A 20587-nucleotide genomic window follows, 5' to 3' on the forward strand; every position below is an offset into this window, starting at 1 on the left:
CAACTAGTCTAAAAGTACAATTAAGATAATCCAATTGGTTTTCTGTCCCACCATTTGCAAAGACCATTTTTTCACATGCCACACTTCCCCAGATAGGACACTTACCTTATTTTTGGAAGACCAAATGTATAAAAAAAAATGCAAAAAAAAGTCATAGATGACTGAGGTAGCAAGTTCCTGATATGGCAGGACAGCAATGGGGCTAGGTCCCAGACCTTTGCAAGAGAAATAGCAAGACTGCTGCTTCTTTACTGTAAATAGTTCTTATACAGGTTTCTGTAAATAGTAATGTGTTATTTTCACACCACAAGCCTTTTCAGGGTACTACAGACTTCATGCAGCACTTCACGTGCCCCAAGCCAGCTTCAAGCACAAGCTACAATGCTCTACTAATAGCAGGTGACAAAGGGTTAACACTGGACACAATCCCTGCTGCTTGTTGAGCCAGAAGGGAGTGATACTTATTAGAGCACAGTATCTCCCTGCTTCTAGTCCAGTGAAGAAAAATCCCGGCTTAATATATGCACCCTGATTTTGAAGGGCTGATAGGGACAGGAGGAAGGTACATGTGATTTGCAAGTAAATACAGTAAATTTAGGCCAACTAATCGACACAATCTCTTGGATGTATCAGTGAGAATGTTAGGATTTCCAGACCTTTTTATGACTACTCAGTGGTTAGTGAAATGTTCAAATAACAAATGGTAGGACCCTATGAAATAGAAATAAATTTAATTTCAGTCATTCATTCATTCATAAACATATCTGTGAACACGATGTTTTCCCATTATTTAAAAATCTTTAATGTGACATACATGTAACTTTTTATGCTAGGTAGAAGCATAGACTTCTGCTTATTCCTGACTTTCAAAAATGACTTACCTAGATCCATATATTGGACAATATAATGTAGCTCAATTCTGTAATATATTTTTCATGCATATCTCAAGCTATTAAAATGGTCATATTTTACTGGGGTATTACATACTTATGCTTTTATTAAAAATAAACCTACTCCCTCATTTATGGGAGAGGCAGAGCAGCTGACTGATAATAAACCACTGAGCTGGCCTTAACAGACCTGATTTCTGTTCCCAGTTCTGCCAGTAACTATGAGCAAGTCACTTTGGGCATTTTTACACATGTATATGTCACAGCACCGAGCGCTTTGAAAAGCAGCTGGCGCTGCGATGCATGAAGTTGTATAAGTGGTGAAATACGCATCAGCACTGAGAAAGTGACAGTGGCACGCTTTTGAACTAAAACACCTCAGATGTGCTTTAGTTCAAAAATGCACCGCTGCCATTTTCTGCATGCTGACGAGCATTTCGCCACTTACACAACTGCATGCAGTACCATCCAGTTCACCTCAGCTCACGTGTGGAGATCTGAAATGGTAGATCTCCAGTGCGTTGCTGGAAAAAAAATATGGGTATAAGTGCCCTTTACCTCTTAATGACTTGGTTTCCTCCATCAATGGGCACATCTACATACGCAGTAATTAAGTTTAGTACTGCTAATATGAGGTACTACATAAATGTTCAGTAGCCAGTGCTACTGCACGGTAGCAAAGATGCACAGTTTTTTTGTGACGCTTGATGCTCAGTAGACTAATTCTACTGCACATTAGTGCCTTAACATGGCTTTAGCCATGACACACTAATGTGAAGTAGAATTAGTCTATGGTACATTAAGCGTCAAGTGTAGGCATGCCCTTTAAGATGGTAATAATGATTATAAACTCCTTAACAAAGTATTCTGAGATGAACTGATGAAAATAGCAAGGTATTATTACTATAATTTCAGGTTGCAGTCTTATGAGTAGCAGCTATACCATAAAAGAGTAGGTTAGTAACTGGAATGGCATCCAACATAAAAACAGCAGAGTAATCCAGGAAGTTATGCAGGAAACTCATAACAGTAATAACAATTGCATTTTGTATTGATTTTACAAGTGCTCTGTAAAATGCTAGCAATTAGACTGGATTTGGAGATAACACCATTTTAGATTATGTCTATAATTCTGCCCCTTCTGACCAATGCACTGAAGTCTTAAGGTATTTTTACAAGGGTAGTAAGGTATTTAACTCTTGGGTCCTGGCCAAATTCTAATTTGTGCCTGATTCTACATTGTGCCTGTTAAAATTAACCTTCCACTTCCAAATAACCACATTCCTTCATAGATTCATAGATTGTAGAATCAGAAGGGACCACAAAGGATCATCATGCCCAACCCCCTTCCCCAGCAGGAAAGAGGACCAAGATCAGATAAATCCAGCCAGGTGTCTATCAAGCCTCCTCTTGAAGACCACTAAGTTAGGTGATAGTACCACCTTTCTTGGAAGCCCGCTCCAGATTCTGGCCACCCTTACTGTGAAACATTTCTTCCTAATGTCTAATCTGAATCTACTCGCCACTAGTTTGCACCCATTATTCCTAGTTCCTCCTAGGGGGTGCTCTGGTAAATAGCACATCTCCAATTCCCTGTTGTCCTCCCTTGAAAAACTTACAGGTGGCTACAAGGTCTCCCCTCAGCCGTCTCTTGTGAAGGCTGAAGAGATCCAGACCCCTCAACTTCCCTTCATAGGGTCCTTCACGGAGGCCACTAATCATGTGAGTGGCCGTCCTCTGAACCCTCTCCAGATTCTTCATGTCCCTCTTGAAGTGCAGCACCCAAAACAGGACCCAGTACTCCAACTGCAGCCTGACCAATGCTGCATAGAGGGGGAGCGTCACCTCCCTTGATCTGTTGATCATGCATCTGCTAATGCAAGATAAGGTGCGATTGGCTTTGTTGATGGCCTCGTTATACTGCTGGCTTATGTTCATCTTAGAGTCAACTATGACTCCAAGATCCCTCTCAGCCGCTGAGCTGCTGAGGACATCATCCCCCAACCTATAGGTGTGCTGAGGATTCCTCCTCCCTAGGTGGAGTGCCTTACATTTATCTTTGTTGAATTGCATCCTATTTCATTCTACCATTGGTCCAGCCTGTCCAGGTCAGCCTGTATCTGCTCCCTGCCCTCCGGTGTGTTAACGTTGCCCCATAAGTTGGTATCATCTGGGAACTTGGAGAGGGTGCTCTCCACACCCTTGTCCAAATCAGTGATGAAGATATTAAATAACACCAGTCCAAGGACTGAACCCTGCGGGATCCCACTTCCCACTTCCCACCTCCTTCCAGGCTGAGAATAACCTATCCACCACCCCTCTCTGAGTGTGGTCCCTAAGCCAGTTGGCCACCCACCTGATTGGATAAGCATATGCTTCACAGCCTGCTAGCTTCCCTATGAGAATAGAGTGTGAAACTGTGTCAAAGGCCTTCTTAAAGTCCAGGTAGATGACATCAGCCCCAGCTCCTGTGTCAAGGCAGTGTATGACCTGGTCATAAAAGGCTATAAAGTTTGCAGACAGGATCTACCTGTGATGAGCCTGTGCTGGTTTCCTTTCAGCATCATTTCCCCTGCTGGGCTTTCACAAATATGCACTTTGATGATTCTTTCCAGTATTTTCCCAAATATAGAGGTAAGACTGGCTGGCCTAAAGTTACAAGGGGCCAGCAGGGGAGATTATGCTTAGGGGCAACAAACATGGGTTCATTAGAGGCAGGTCCTGTCAGACCAACCTGATGGCCTTCTGTGACAGGTCACCAAATCCTTAGATGCAGGGGTAGCAGTGGACATAGTCTTTCTGAACTTTAGGAAGGCCTTCAACACTGTTTCTCACCCTGTTCTCACTAAAAAACTGGGGGACTGTGGTGTCGACACCTATACAATCAAATGGGTCACCAACTGGCTGGAAGGCCACACCCTAACAAGTGCAAGGTAATGCACCTGGGGAAGAAGAACTGGCACCATACCTACAGGCTGGGGAACTCCCTTCCTGTCAATACAGAGGCAGAAAAGGATCTTCGAGTCATCATTGATGCCAGGTTGAACATGGGTCGGCAGCGTGGGGATGCAGTCAGGAAGGCCAACCACACCTTGTCATGCATCCACAGATGCATCTCAAGCAGGTGCAAGGAGGTAATATTCCCCCTCTATGCGACACTGGTCAGGCCGCAGCTAGAGTACTGCATCCAGTTCTGGGTGCCGCACTTCAGGAGGGATGTGGACAACATGGAGAGGGTCCAGAGGAGGGCCACTCACATGATCAGGGGGCAGCAGGATGGGCCCTATGAGAAGAGGCTACAGGACCTGAACTTGTTCAGCCTCCACAAGAGAAGGCTGAGGGGGGAATCTAGTGGCCTGTTACAAACTAGTCAGAGGGGACCAGCAGGCATTGGGGGAGTCCCTGTTCCCCTGAGCACTACCAGGAGTGACCAGGAATAATGGTCACAAGCTGGCAGAGGGTAAATTCATATTAGACATCAGGAGGCACTACTTCACAGTCAGGGCGGCTAGGATCTGGAACCAACTTCTAAGTGAAATGGTGCTGACTCCTACCCCAGGGGTCTTTAAGACAAGGTTTGACAATCACCTCGCTGGGGTCTTTTGACCCCAGTACTCTTTCCTGCTATGGCAGGGGGTTGGACTTGATGATCTGCTCAGGTCCCTTCTGACCCTATTAACTATGAAGCTATGAAAATATGAAACCTGATGCACAGAAAAACTAGCAAGTATGGCAGAAAAACAACTTGCCTTAGCAGGAAACTCTTCAGTAAACTAAATCACAAAAAGGAAGCCTTATAAAATATAGAAACTTGGACAAATATGCCGGGAGGAGTATAAAAGCATTGCTCAGGCATGCAGGGATGAAGTCAGGAAGGCCAAAGTGCAATTGGAATTGCAGGTATCAAAGGATGTGAAGGGTAACAAGAAGGATTTCTACAAATATGTCAGTAGCAAGAGGAGGATCAGGGAAAGTGTGGGTTCCTTACTGAATTTGGGTGGCAACCTTGTGACAGGATGTGAAGTACTCAATGCCGTTTTTGCCTCAGTCTTCACAGGCAAGGTCAGCTTCCAGACTACTGCACTGGGCAGCACAGTTTGGGAAGGAGGTGAGCAGCCGTTAGTGGTGAAAGAACATTTTAGGCTCTATTTAGAAAAGCTGAATGTCTACAAGTACATGGGGCCAGAAGAGATGCACCTGAGGGTGCTGAGGGAGTTGACTGATGAGATTGGAGAGCCACTGGCCATGACTTTGAAAACTCATGGAGATATCTTGGATAACTGAAGAAGTGCAAACATAGTGCCTATATTTAAGAAAGGGAAAAAAAGAGGATCCAGGGAACTACAGACCAGTGAGCCTCACCTCAGTCCCTGGAAAAATCATGGAGCAGGTCCTCAAGTAATCCATTTCTAAATATTTTGAGGAGAAGACGGTGATTAGGAACAGTCAGCATGGGTTTACCAAGGGCAAGTCATGCCTGACCAACCTGATTGCCTTCTATGATGAGGTGACTGGCTCTGTGGATACAGAAAGACCAGTGGATGTTATATACCTTGATTTTAGCAAGACTTTTGATACGGTCTCCCACAACATTCTCATACGCAAGCTAGGTTGGATAAATGAATTGTAAGGTGGAAAGAAAACTGGCTGGAGTCTTAGACTCAGTGGGTAGTAATTACTGGCTCCATGTCTAGTTGGCAGCCAGTATCAAGTGAAGTGCCTTGGTCCTAGGACCAGTTTTGTTCAATGTCTTCATCAATGACCTGGAAGATGGCATAGAGTGCACCCTCAGCTAGTTTTGCAGATGACACCAAGTTGCAGGGAATAGCAGATATGCTGGAGTGTAGGACTAGGATTCAGAGTGATGTAGACAAATTGGAGGATTAAGTCAAAAGGAATCTCACTAGGTTCAACGAAGACAAGTGCAAAGTCCTGCACTTAGGGCGGAGCAATCCCATGCACCAGTAGAGGGTGGGGGCTGACCAGTATGGCTGGGCAGCAGCTCTGCAGAAAAGGACCTAGGGGTTACAGTGGGCAATAAGCTGTGTATGAGCCAATAGTATGCCCTTGTTGCAAAGAAGGCTAACAGCATACTGGGTTGGATTGGTAGAGTGTTGCCAGCAGATCAAGGGAAGTGATTATTCCTTTCTATTCAGCACTAGTGAAGCGACATCTGGAGTACTGTGTTCAGTTTTGGGTCCCCCCACTACAGAAAGGATGTGGAAGAATTGGAGACAGTCCAGCAGAAGGCAACAAAAATGGTGAGGGGGCTGGAGGACATGACTTATGAGAGACTGAAGGAACTGGGCTTATTTAGTTTGGAGAAGACAGAGGAGATTTAATAGCAGCCTTCAACTACTGGAAGGGAGGTTTGAAAGAAGATGGAGCTATATTGTTCTCAGTGGTGGCAGATGGCCCCTGGGCAGGCTGTTAGGGGACCAGAGGGAGAAAGAGCAGAGGACCTTGGCTGTCTTCCATGCCCAGAGAAGCAAACAGCCATTCAAGTCATTTTGGGAGAAGGGAGATCTTCCCTGTTGTAATCAATCTAACTTCTTGCAGAGGACCCAGTTGTCCTCCTCAAAAAATCCCTTGAATAGCTGTACACTGTTTTTGTGCCAGAAGAAACACTTTTCTCTTGGCACAAATGCAACACCTGTTCATAACCTAAAGTATTTGAGAGACTGAAGCCTGTTCCATTCTTATAACCCAACTGGGCAATTTCAAACCCCTGGAGTGTTTAACAGAGAATTAAATGAAGCTTTTCAAGGATCACCAGGAGCATGAAGTGCCAAAAAGAGATGTAAATAAATTGCAACAGCAGTCAAGGTTTTTAGTCTTTCTTGTACAAAATGGAAAAGCAGTGGTGATTTCCAAGGTTACTTCCTCTTACTTTAGCATTCCTTGATTCTTGTGTTGAAATGAAGAGTTCCTTTCTTCATCAATAATGGGAAATATTTAAAGATCCTGTTTTTTTCTGATAAATGATTATTTTCAATTGCTGGACAATGGGCAGGGGTTGAACCAGAGTGAGGAGAACAAGATTTCAGATAAAGTAAATGTTAAAACCATAGCCTGCTGTTGTTTTTTACATTGATGGGCTCATTCTTTTCCATTGGAATGTATGTCAAGGCAAAAGCCTCCACAGTATATTACAACTATGTCTGAACCTCTGTTATCATATTTCAGACAATATTTTGCAGCCTGTCTTAAGACTGGATTGTGCTACATTACCTTACCATTAGAAACTTCCAGCACTGTATTATAGCATAATCATTCATTTCAAACAAGTGTTGGACATAAACACCATCCCAAATATTTAATTCAAAATTGTAGGTATTTATGTAAGTATTTCTATCCCTTTTGTATTCTTTGACAGCAATGCTTCTGAGCCTTTCTGGTGTTTTCAGTGTGCTTCCTTTGTACATCATTTTAGGAATAGCTGGTTAAGTTATTTCACTGTATGTTTAAAGTTCATTTTTGTCCAGATTATTGGTTGCACCCACACAGACAAAGAAACGTGTAGTTAGGCATGGCAGACTTTCTTAAGACCGTCACTGAGTCTGAACAAAACAACTGTCTCTGCTCCACAGGCGACTGTTGTGGGAGGCATGTACACCCCCCCCCCCCCCGAGATTGGCACCTCTCAGAACGGGGCAGTTTTTCTGCCGCACGAGTCAGTGGTGTGTTGGGGGTGGGGGGACACTAAGCCATGGCACAGAAGTGTAGGAGTGGATATGCTTCTGGCCTGCCTCTGGGATCACCCACAAATTATGCCCCCCGACCCCAGATTCAGGAGGCACCAGTCAACCCTGCACTGCTCAAATGATTACAAAGCTTAGCTGAAGTTAATACCGCTCTTGGAGCATTTGGAGAGGAGGCCAGGGGAGATGCCAAGCAGAAGCATGATTCTCTGAGACTTGGTATAAACATAAAGGGATTAATGTATGCAAATATAAAAGATCAAGTCCTGAAGTCCTTATATGGTCTTTATGCTGACAAATTCCATATTGACTAAAAGCGGGGAATCTAAGCCATAATGTGTTGCATGGGTAAAGCTGTTTTTCAGTCACCACTCTTCTCCTCTGTTCCCCCTCCCCACCCATCCCTTTTCCTCCTTCGGACTCACTGATTATGAATTGATTTCAGACTGCTTGGAGCCACCAATGCAGAGCCACCAATGCTGCTTGATTCCAAGCAGAGCAGGAGCAAGTTGGTGGGGCCATATTTTTGGCACTGGTACAAGGCTTGGCAGGGAGTACTCATAGGGCATGTCTACAAATGTCTTTTAATACACAGCAGTAAATTCTAAAGCTTATTGCTCCAGAGTTTTTGCTCCTGGGCATGCATCTGCACATGCACTTGGGACTGCAGCACATTTTGCTGGGGTGGAGCAGCCCTAGTTGGCAGGGAGCCTAGGGGGTCAGCCTGCCACCCAGAATTGCTCCCACTAACTCAACGTGCTGCAGACTAGCTGGTTGGAGCATGAAGGTGGTTCAGCATGGAGCTAGCCAGCAGGTCTAGCCAGCTGGGGGCAGCATCTGTACATGTACTGCTGTGGAGTTTTTTCCTCTGCAGCAGGACAGTACTCATAAATTTCATAGACTTCATGGATTTCATAGACATTAGGGCTGGAAGGGACCTCAGAAGATCATCGAGTCCAGCCCCACGCCCAAAGGGCAGGAAGTCAGCAGGGGTCATAGGATCCCAGCAAGATAAGCTTCCAATTTTCTCTTAAAGGTGTTCAATGTACGTGTTTGAACCACCTCCAATGGCAGGCTGTTCCAGACCTTTGGGGCTCAGACAGTAAAGAAATTCTTCCTTATGTCCAGCCTGAAATGGTCTTGCAGTAGTTTATAACCATTCAACCTCGTCATCCCTGGGGCACCCTGGTGAACAAATGTTCCCCCAGATACTGGTGGTCACCCCTGATAAACTTATAGGGGCCATCAGATTACCCCTGAGCCTGCACTTTTCCAGGCTAAAGAGTCCCATGGCTCTCAGCCTGTTGTCATAAGGTCTGTTTTCCTGACCTCTGATCATGCGTGTGGCTCTTTTCTGCACTCTCTCAAGCTTCTCCACATCCTTTCTGAATTGTGGAGCCCAAAACTGGAGGCAGTACTCCAGTTGCGGCCACACCAAGGCCGAGTACAAGGGGAGAATGACGTCCCAGGATTTGCTTGAGAAGCATCTATGAATGCAAGTGAGCATTTTGGTCGCTTTACTAGCCACAGCATTGCACTGCAGGCTCATGTTTCATCTAAATACAACTACTCTAGCTTAATGGGGTGCACATGTAGACACCAAGATGTGCCCATAGACAGTCTTTTTCCATGAAGGAAACAGGAAGCACTTGTACCTCCTCAACTCAATATGCTTCCAGTTTGAAGGAGACCCCAAATAGTTAAAGCCAGCATTGCCCATTGCTGCATCTGCTTGTCTACCCTACACACCCTATATAATAGATTTGGTAGGGAAGCAAGTCTGTAAAGGTGAGATGGAGGTTTGGCCTGAGTGAACCATGTTCCAGCAATCCCTAGTTGACAGACGGTTCTTTGGGAGCCCATAATTAGCTAGTAAATTAGCTCAAAGAATCAAGAAATGATAAGTAGCTCCAAGTCACATAACTTCTTGTGGTGAGTAAACTGATACTTGAAAACAACATTGGCTTTATCTTACTGAATAAAATGTTTTACTTCCATGTGTTTCAAATAGACAATATAGCAATCAAAGCACATTGTTCTCCTGCAAGCTGTAAAATACTGTGTGTAACTACTGCAGAGTGATCAAACTGGGGATCATAATGGTAAAAAGTAATTAAATGAAATGGGAAAAGTAAATAATACCACCTTATTCCTGTTCTTATCTAAAACAGTTTCTATGCCAAGATTTGTAATTGTTTTTCTTCATTCTCCTAATGCCTTTCTGGGATGTATTCCATTTTTCTGTAAAGCCAACACTTGCAGATATGTGTATCAAGAGATTATTGTTTTAAACTAAGTAACTGTCAAAGATTAAAGTCTTTGATTTCAGATGCCGATGGCAAAAGGTCAGATGACAAAGGGTCAGAAGCTAACATAACAAACTCTGTGGTTATAATTTATCCCTCTGTATTAACAGTGTTGCATATACACACCCCTATCTGTGCCTCATTTCAAATTACTTGAGTTCTCATACCAGAGAAACAAACTGACCTTGAAAGCCCAGCACAAAAAATAAAGTACCTATAGTAACGAGATTAGCTGATTTTAGTAAAGTTGTAGAATTAAATATACTACACGCGCCATCCTGTGACCAAACAGAACCAGTACCACCCAAGTAAAAATAATCCCCCTTTTTTATAAAACCTGAGCAAACAAAGAAAGCACAAGTGCCAACTCATTAATTATTTATAATTGGTGTATAGTAATTGGTCACCTGTGTCAGATAAAACTTTGAAAGAACTTCCGCCCAAAGCAGAGAACTGCGTATACACTCAAGAAGAACAGATCGTGCACGAATATTTCTCTCCACCTACGTTATCTTTCTGGCGTATCCCCGTTTACCTCTCTATCTCTGGTGTTATCTTCCTTATCAAGAGCTCTCGGTAATCTGCAGACTGCAACGGCTTATATGAAACGCTCGGAAGCAACTGTCTTACCCACCCTGTAAATGCTGGGTAACATGATATCTGCATGCTGTAACTGAATGAATAAATCAACTCCACTGCCTACGCTCTAGCCATCAGAAGCGTAAGTAAAATAAATCTTTTGTGAAAACATCACGCTGTGTTTAAATCATCCTGACTCCTGCTCACCGTTATCACCCACCTGCCTGGTCATAAATCCCCCTCCTCGCGCCAAGCTGGTCATGCCGACCCAGGCTCACAGATCAAGGGTGCACTGGCGTATGGGGCGCGACAGTAACATTTTAGGGATGCAGTTGTTCCCTTGATATATTTCTAGATCCCATAAGATTACTTACATTAATAGCAACAATAACATTGATAGATTCATAAATTAAAGCCAGAAGGAAGCATTATGATCATCAGGACTGACATACTACAAAACACAAGCTGTAAAATTTTAATACAGCAAGTCCTTTATCTAATCCACTAACTAATGGTTGAAAAGCAATATGGCTTTTAGAAAACTATCCATATTTTGTTTAAAGATTCTTATCACGTTCATTAGCAAAGTAAAGTTCAATTTCCTGCACTGTTTAAGGAAAAAAAACCCAGTTGAATATTTTTTAGCTTTTCTTGTGCATTAAGAGCCTTGTAGAATCAGATACCTTTTCCCCTTGTGAGTACTTACAGAGTATGACACCACCTCTCAACCATCTCTCTTATACGCTTAAATAGACTGAGCAGCTTACATTTCTGAATCTCTCATTGTGAGAAAATTGCTCTCATCCGAACCCTTTCTGTTCAAACATCCTCCTTAAAGCCACAAAATTAGGACACTGTGTTCCTCCAGTGGTCTTTCTACTGATATATTCCACAGTCATGTCACCTTCCTACCCCCTGTTCCAAGGATTTTATTAGTCATTTTAACTGGGAGCTCCTGCTTGTTTAGCTAGAATTGTGAAGGTGTTTTGGTTTGGGGGAGGGGGGGTTGGGATTTTGTTTTTTTTTCCAGAGGCTGTGAACAAGTGTCAATTTGTGCTGAAAAAAATATATTTTTCATGTCACACAAAGCTACTCTTTTTTCCAGAAGAAAACCAGCTTTTCCATGCAAAAAATTAGCTCTTTTAAAGAACAGTTTTTCTGAAGAGGGAAGATTTCTAGCATTACCTTTGGGCCAGGGACAGACATTATACATAAACCAGTTTAAGTGATCAGAAACTGGTTTAAACCTGTAACAGAACAGACGTTCAGTGCACATGAACCAGTTTGAAAATGGCTGAAACTGGTTTGAGGTAAATCTGGCTGAATGTAATATCAGACATAACTGATTTGGCTCAAACTGGTCTATGCAATGTCTGTCCCAGACCCCTTGCTGGTTTAAGATAAAACCAGACTCCCCCAACATCCCAGCATGCTCTCTGGGCTGGCCAGGGCTCTCTGCTCCCCTCTGCTCTCTGGCTGCAGCTCCAGCAGAGACTGCAGGTGCAGCAGGGTCTGCCGGCTTTCCCCTGCCCTACCCACCCTCCCCCTGCCCTGCCCCCCTTGCTGCTCAAGCAGAAAATCCCCACCTCCCTCCCTCCCTCCCTCCTATCTCCCACAGCAGGGACCCCATCCCCACAGACTCTAGGAGTGTGGCATGCCAGCTAATACCAAGAGGTGTCTGTGTGTGTTTCCAGTTTCAATGGGACAGGCAGACAGAACAGTGACCACTTAGGGCTTTTTGGAGCTAATCAACAGGTCAGCTATTAAGCAATTTAAGAAGAGTTTGAACTCATCAGTGACTTGGACAAAGGGATAAATAGCACCCTGTTCAAATTTGCTGATGACACTAGGATGTGGGGGGATATGGGTATGCTAGAAGGGAGAAATAGGCTGCAATCAGACCTAGACAGGTTACAGGGGTGGGCAGTTGAGAATAGGATGGGATTCAACACCGACAGTACAAGGTGATATACTTGGGAAGGAACAGTCAGCGCCATACCTACAAACTGGGGAACTCCCTTCTCATCAGTACAGAGGCAGAAAAGGATCTTTGAGTCATCATTGATGCCAAGATGAACATGGGCCGGCAGTGTGGGGTGTTGCAGTCAGGAAGGCCAACCGCACCTTGTCATGCATCCACACGTGCATCTCAAGCAGGTCCAAGGACGTGATCCTCCCCCTCTATACGACACTGGTTAGGCCACAGCTGGAGTACTGCACCCAGTTCTGGGCGCCGCACTTCAAGAAGGATGGGGATAACATGGAGAGGGTCCAGAGGAGGGCCACTCGCATGATCAGGGGGCAGCAGGGCAGGCCCTACGAGGCAAGGCTACGGGACCTGAACCTGTTCAGCCTCCACAAGAGAAGGTTGATGGGGGATCTAGTGGCCTGTTACAAACTAGTCAGAGGGGACCAGCAGGCATTGGGGGAGTCCCTGTTCCCCCAAGTACTGCCAGGAGTGACCAGGAGTAACGGTCACAAGCTGGCAGAGGGCAGATTTAGGCTGGATATCAGGAGACGCTACTTCACTGTCAGGGTGGCTAGGATCTGGAACCAACTTCCAAGAGAGGTGGTGATGGCTTCTACCCTGGGGGTCTTAAAGAACAGGCTAGATGTACACCTTGCTGGGGTCATTTGACCCCAGTACTCTTTCCTGCCAGGAAACTATGAAACTAATAGAGAGAGGCTAAATGGGGGGCAAAGAGAAAAGGATTTGGTGGTAGGGGTCTGCTACAGACCCCCACATCAAGGGGAAGAAATAGATTTGGGGCTCCTGAGGCAACTCTCGGAGACCATAAAAGCTAAAGAGGCGGTGGTCATGGGGGACCTAAACTATCCGGACATCTGTTGGGAGACACAGACAGCAAAGTCCCACCGCTCACGCAGGTTTCTAACCTGTGTACAGGACCTCCACCTGACGCAGGAGGTACATGGTCCCACTAGGGGGAATGCCTTACTGGATCTGGTATTGGCAATGGGGGATGACATAGTAGGGGACCTACAGATCGGTAGCCATCTGGGGGACAGTGATCACCTAAAAATACAATTCAACATAAGGCGTCGAGTGGGTAAGGTAACTAGTAGGGTGAACGTGCTGGACTTTAGGAAAGCTGATTTCAGTGAACTCAGGCGATTAGTGAAGGACACACTACAGAGTAGTAGTTTTGAAATGATGGGAGCCCAAGAAGGGTGGCTGTGCCTTAAGGAAACTATCCTTCGAGCACAAAGCGAGACGATCCCCGTGAGAGGTAAAAGAGGGAAAGGGGCCAGGAGGCTTCCCTGGCTGACCAGAGAAATCCAGGGCAGACTAAGGGCCAAAAGGGGAGCACATAAAAAGTGGAAACAGGGAGAGATCACCAAAGAGGAATATACCTCTTCTGCTCGTGCTTGTAGGGAGGCAGTTAGACAGGCCAAAGCTACCATGGAGCTGAGGATGGCAACCCAAGTAAAAGACAATAAGAAATTGTTTTTTAGATATATAGGGAGTAAAAGGAAGGCCCAGGGAGGAATAGGACCTCTGCTAAATGGGCAGAAACAATTGGTGACGGACAGAGGGGACAAGGCTGAGCTCCTCAACGAGTTCTTCGCCTCAGTGTTCCTAAGCGAGAGGCATGACAAGTCTCTCACTGGGAGTGTAGGGAGGCAGCAGCAAGGCACCAGACTTCCATGCGTGGACCCTGAGGTGGTGCAGGGTCACTTGGAAGAACTGGATGCCTTTAAGTCGGCAGGCCCGGATGAGCTCCATCCGAGGGTACTGAAGGCACTGGCCGACATCATTGCAGAGCCACTGGCGGGAATATTTGAACGCTCGTGGCACACGGGTCAAGTCCCGGAGGACTGGAAAAGGGCCAATGTGGTTCCCATTTTCAAGAAGGGGAGGAAGGAGGACCCGGGCAACTATAGGCCAGTTAGTCTCACCTCCATCCTTGGCAAAGTCTTTGAAAAAATTATCAAGGCTCACATTTGTGAGAGCCCGGCAGGGCAAGTTATGCTGAGGGGAAACCAGCATGGGTTCGTGGTAGGCAGATCGTGCCTGACCAATCTAGTCTCTTTTTATGACCAGGTTACAAAACGCCTCGACGCAGGAGGAGGGGTGGATGTCGTATACTTGGACTTCAGGAAGGCCTTTGATACGGTATCCCACCCCATACTGGTGAACAAGTTAAGGGGCTGTGACTTGGATGACTGCACAGTCTGCTGGGTGGAGAATTGGCTGGAGAGTCGCACCCAGAGAGTCGTGGTGGATGGGTCGGTTTCGACCTGGAAGGGTGTGGGCAGTGGGGTCCCGCAGGGCTCGGTCCTTGGACCGATACTCTTTAATGTCTTCATCAGCGACTTGGATGAGGGAGTGAAATGTACTCTGTCCAAGTTTGCAGATGACACTAAGCTATGGGGCGAAGTGGACACGCTGGAGGGCAGGGAGCAGCTGCAAGCAGACCTGGACAGGTTAGACAAGTGGGCAGAAAACAACAGAATGCAGTTCAACAAGGAGAAATGCAAAGTGCTGCATCTAGGGAGGAAAAATGTCCAGCACACCTACAGCCTAGGAAATGACCTGCTGGGTGGCACAGAAGTGGAAAGGGATCTTGGAGTCCTAGTGGACTCCAAGATGAACATGAGTCGGCAGTGTGACGAAACCATCAGAAAAGCCAATGGCACTTTATCGTGCATCAGCAGATGCATGACAAATAGGTCCAAGGAGGTGATACTTCCCTTCTATCGGGCGCTGGTCAGAATGCAGCTGGAGTACTGCGTGCAATTCTGGGCGCCGCACTTCACGAAGGATGCGGATAATCTGGAGAGGGTCCAGAGAAGGGCCACTCGTATGGTTAAGGGCCTGCAGGCCAAGCCCTACGAGGAGAGACTAGAGAAACTGGACCTTTTCAGCCTCCGCAAGAGAAGGTTGAGAGGCGACCTGGTGGCTGCCTATAAGTTCATCAGGGGGGCACAGAAGGGAATTGGTGAGTATTTATTCACCAAGGCCCCCCCGGGGGTTACAAGAAATAATGGCCACAAGCTAGAAGAGAGCAGATTTAGATTTGATATTAGGAGGAACTTCTTCACAGTTCAAGTGGCCAAGGTCTGGAACGGGCTCCCAAGGGAGGTGGTGCTCTCCCCTACCCTGGGGGGTCTTCAAGGGAAGGCTAGATGTGTATCTAGCTGGGGTAATGTAGGCCCAGCACTCTTTCCTGCTTATGCAGGGGGTCGGACTCGATGATCTATTGAGGTCCCTTCCGACCCTAGCGTCTATGAATCTATGAATCTATGAATCTAAGAGGCTTTTTTGCTGATGAGGTGATAAACATTGTTATCTGGCTTGCTCATCAGTTTGCTGTGGACAGTATAAAGAAGCAGGGAGAAGAAGATTGAAAAGCTTCGTATCATCAACAGATGCATGCACTGTACACCCCTCCCCTCCCCATCCCTTTGCCTCAGAGTGTTAGCAGGGAGCTGGGGGCTGGCAACACTTCTGACCCTTGAGCAGCCAGTGGGAAAAAGCCTGGGATGGTGCAGGCAGACCTCCCTAATCAGAGGTCCTGCCAGAGCTGGCTATGCCCCCCCTTCAGCTCAGTACTGTGGAAGGGAATTGAGGGCTGCTGTACTGCCCCTCTGGCTTCTAGCGTGAGCCACTACAGGAATGTGCCTGAATTTCCACAGTCCAGAGAGAATGTCTGTCCAGTTACAAACCAGTTCAGCCTAGCTAGGTTAGACTAACCTGCAAAGATTGAATCAATTCAGGCTCAGGCTCTTTGAATGTCTGTCCCTAGCCATAATGCTTGTAAGGTTCTTAGGGTCCAAAGGACTGCTATCCCACAATCCTCTGCTCTCCCTCACACCCCACCCCAAGACTACTGGCTCCCTAATGCCCCCCTGCCCAGAAGCCCTGTGGGAGAACCTTGTTGCAGGATGCTTGAACAGTACCAGTGCTAAAACTGTTCAAGCCATGCTACCAACTCCTGTCCTTCTAAACAGCACCAGGGCTTCCCAGTGGTGTTTAAAAGGCAACAAAGCTTCCCACTGCCCTTCCAATAGTACCAGGGAACCTTGGTACAGCTCAAAAGGTGATAGGACTTCTGCCGCCCCACTAGTCCCAAAAGTAACCACCAGTGTCATGAATGCCCAGACATTCTAAAAGGTACGGAGTGGTGGGAACAAGAAGTGCAAATCTCCTCTTCCTCCAAGGGATACGACTGCTCTTCCCACTGCCACAGCCTGTGCAGTAGCAGCTGGTTCACCTATAGGTGCCATGTTTCCAGGCTTGCAGGGGTCACAGTGCCAGGGCAGCAGCCAGGGCTGGAAGTACAGCCCCAGTTCACCCACAAGGTGAGATGGAAAGCATGTCCTCTCCTACCTGCAGGTGGCTGAAGGCTGTGTTTGACAGCCCCAGTTGATGCCCAGAGCAGCAGCAGCTGGTGCTGGAAACACAGCCCTGATCTGGCTGCAGAGAACACAGAGGCAGGGGCAGGATGTATGCCTCCCCCAGGCCACTGAGGAATGCCTCTCTCCTGAAGATACCTTCAGCTGATGCCTATCTAGCAGTGGCTGGAGAAAGCCTGTTTGCCATGGGGGCACAGGTAGGCTTTGACTAAAGAGCTTTGCCTTTGAGGAAGCCCTGTTACATTCCAGCCAGGCGGCTGAAATACCTATATCCCCTTCTCCACACCCCCAGAACCACCTTTTCACCACATTTTCCAGCATTGCACATTCCCAGCAATGCACTGGGATTTCAATACCTGATCAAAGCCAGAATCACTGATTTCAAAAATAAAGTTCCTTTTCCCACATTCGTTATATCTAGATGTATAACCTTGCATTCTGCTGTTTGATAGATCTAGATTTACCAGTGTAAATAGATATACCTCTCCTAACCTTACCATTAGTCATGAAATGAATTCTTTTATTTACAATCTATAACTGCTTCAAAGCTGTCAGTTATTGACTTTAGCCACTTGTATTCCCAAAAAAGGCACATGGACAGAACAAAAAACTACATCGATTTTTAATTTACACCACTTATTTCAGAGCCAGTATGCATGTAGACCAACCCTACTGTATATAATGTCAGATTCTGGACCTGCTCATGTAATTCATGACCAATGCACAAACTTGTAAAGCTTGATCCTCTTCTCACATTATTATTGTATTAAAGTAGCTCCACTGACTGCAGTATTTCTTCCTTATTTATTTTATGAGCTCCCCAAACTGATCTCAAAGCCTTCATATCACACCACGCTATGTATGGGAAACATGGCATTCAAGGATAGGCTGAGCAAAGCAGGATTATTTAGTCTGGAGAAGAGAAGACTGAATGGGATTTGATAATCAAAAAGAGGATCTTCAAATACCAGGGGGTGATGAAGAGGGGTTATAAAGAGGATATAAAGAGGAAATATACTGTTCTCTGTGGCCACAGGGAACAGGACAAGGAGCAATTTTTTTTTAATTTCAGTAAGGGAAATTTAGCTTGGATACTAAAAGAACTTTTTCACTATGTGAGTGGTTAAACATTGGGAGAGGCTATGGATTCTCTATCCTTGGATTTTTTTTTTTTAAGCAGTTAGACAAACACTTGTCTAAAATGGTTTAGATCATGTCTTAAGAAGGGGTTATACTTGGTGATCCGCTGAAGTCCCTTCTGGCCCTACTTTTCTCTGATTCTATAGTAGCCTATGTGTAAGGAGAATAAGACTCTCTCCATTTAAAATCACTTTAATATGTAAATACTGAAATAGTGAAATAAAGTATTGAAATAACAGAACAAAGTTTGCATTTTCAGCTTGATATGACAATGTTCGGCTAAGAGACTGCCTTCAGTAACAGGTATAGTGTAGACTAATCACCCAATGACTTACAGAAAGTTAACCTTTTAAGGACTATAGAAACACCTATAAAAACAATTTACAGTTCAGTGCATATTAGTTATGTGCAGATGGTACAGATATATTGAAAAAATAAATTTTACATTCATGCAGAATACAGATGTAATTTAAATGACTTCATATTACTTTAGGTCTATCATGTACTGACTTGACTGATTTTAACTTTCTGCTCTGAATCACTTTGTGCACGTAATGAATATGTAATACTAATACAAGTACAGAAACTAAACAATCATCTCATCTTTGCTTTTATTCTTACAGAAAATACATAAATAATGGCAGGCATAATATAAATAGATCAATGTGTGGAGCAGCCATAAATATAATGAAGTCTAAAACAGTATATTCATAACGATATATTGTACATAGAATTTTTTCACTGTCCACACAATGTTGCATTCAATGTAAACATTTCTTTATTGTAACACTTTCACATCAATGCTTGCTGCTTATCTCTTAGAGATAGTAATGTTCTTTTACAAAAATGAGAATACAGTAATTTTTTAATAACAAGCTACATATGTTTGAAAAGACAAGCACATGTTTAATATGAGAGTGAAAACCAAAAGCTGCAGGACTATGAATTTTAGAATTTCCTTCAAATGTTTTTGTTTCTCAAAAAAATGAGAGACTGACAAATACAAGCTATTCTAGTCATATGGTATATACCTTGAAAAACACTGTATTGAACTCAGGGCCAGATTAACCCTTTTGTGGGCCCAAGGCAAACTCATGGCCCCCGGGCAGGTCGCTCCCCACCCCAGTGCTGGCGCCCCTGGGGAACAGGGCTCAGAGCTGCTGTGGCAGTGAGGCCACCAGAGGGGAGAGGAAGGGAAGGGGAGGGAGGCAGACAGAGCCATTTTAGGTGGGAGCCAATTGCGCTGCTGCCGTGGAGGGAAGGACCAGGGGCCCCTGCAGCTCAGGGCCCTAGGCTTGTGCCTAGTTTACTTAAGCAGTAATCCTGCCCTGACTGAACTCTTCTACCAAAGCTACAAAGGTTAAGGTTGTATGCTAAGAAGTCTAGAAATTACAAACTGAAGGTTGTTCCCATTATAGCAGTGAGCAATGCACAAACTTGTAAGACTCAATTCTCCTATCTTGTTACTTTTGTCCACTTTTGCTTTTGTCCACTTTTGCTGATGAATTCCAATGCAGTGTGCTTATATCAGTGATGTAAGCACCCTGGGTCCTTTCAAGGGTTCTATATGATGCCACACTGTTTGCAAACATGATTCACAAATAGAAATCATATAGGATTTCAAATATAAATCCATAACTGTGGTCTTTCTGAATTCTTTGCTGCATGTCTGAATGTGTCCCTAGTCTGGTACATGCATATTATTCTACATGCCTGTTGTGTTAGTTTAGAGCAGGCCTCAGCAATCTGTGGCCTGCACTGTTTTCAGCCCATGAAGCAATTTCATCCAGCTGGTGCAGCCAGAATGATGGTAGTAATTCTTCAGCAGGGGGAGGGTGCAGGAGGGATGGGCAACAGGGGCCCTAGCACCAGCCTAAAGGAGGTAATCCCAGGTCCCTTTTGCCTACTGTGGCACAGACTACTCCTATTCTGCCCTGAATTAGTCTTCCCTGAACTGCTTTTCTGCAACACCATCTGCTGCCACCTCAGCCCTCATTATTCTCTCTCCTGCATCCCCAGTCTTCTGTTGCCATTGAATTTTGTGTTAGAAGCAGTCAGTGGCAATGGTAATCAGTGGCAAGGGGTAAGGAGCAGCAGCCAGGGTGGCTGAAGCAGAGGAGTGCAAGAATGAGAGCAGCCCTCAGCACAGACAACAGAGGGCTGGGGCGGCAGCAGACAGCTTGGGTGCTGCTGTGATGTACCTCTGGAGCAGAAGGGGAAGCAGTGGCACTGGTCAGGCTGCAAGCAGTAGCCCACCTTCAGACCCAGCTGCCTTCAGCCCATCACTCCTTATAAAGCTGCTGACCCCAGGTTAGAAGATATGTGATCATGTAAATAAAATCGCTTCATAATCACTACATACAAATGGACCAACTGAATAATTAGGAGAGATGTTAGGCAGGCTTTTCCAAAGGGTACTTCCTCAGCTTTGGAAAAGAAGCAGAAACAGCCTAAGCTAAATAGTAAATACCAGATGAAATGGTGACTCTTGGTTAAGAGTTCCAGACCTGGAGAAAGCGACTTTGTTCCCAAAAGCTTTTCTAACATCTCTCCCAACTATTCAGATGGTCCAATACAAGATATTACCCCAAAA

The sequence above is a fragment of the Crocodylus siamensis genome, chromosome 3 (genome assembly GCF_052110815.1).
Source record: "Crocodylus siamensis isolate JL-2025a chromosome 3, ASM5211081v1, whole genome shotgun sequence".
NCBI lineage: Eukaryota > Metazoa > Chordata > Crocodylia > Crocodylidae > Crocodylus > Crocodylus siamensis.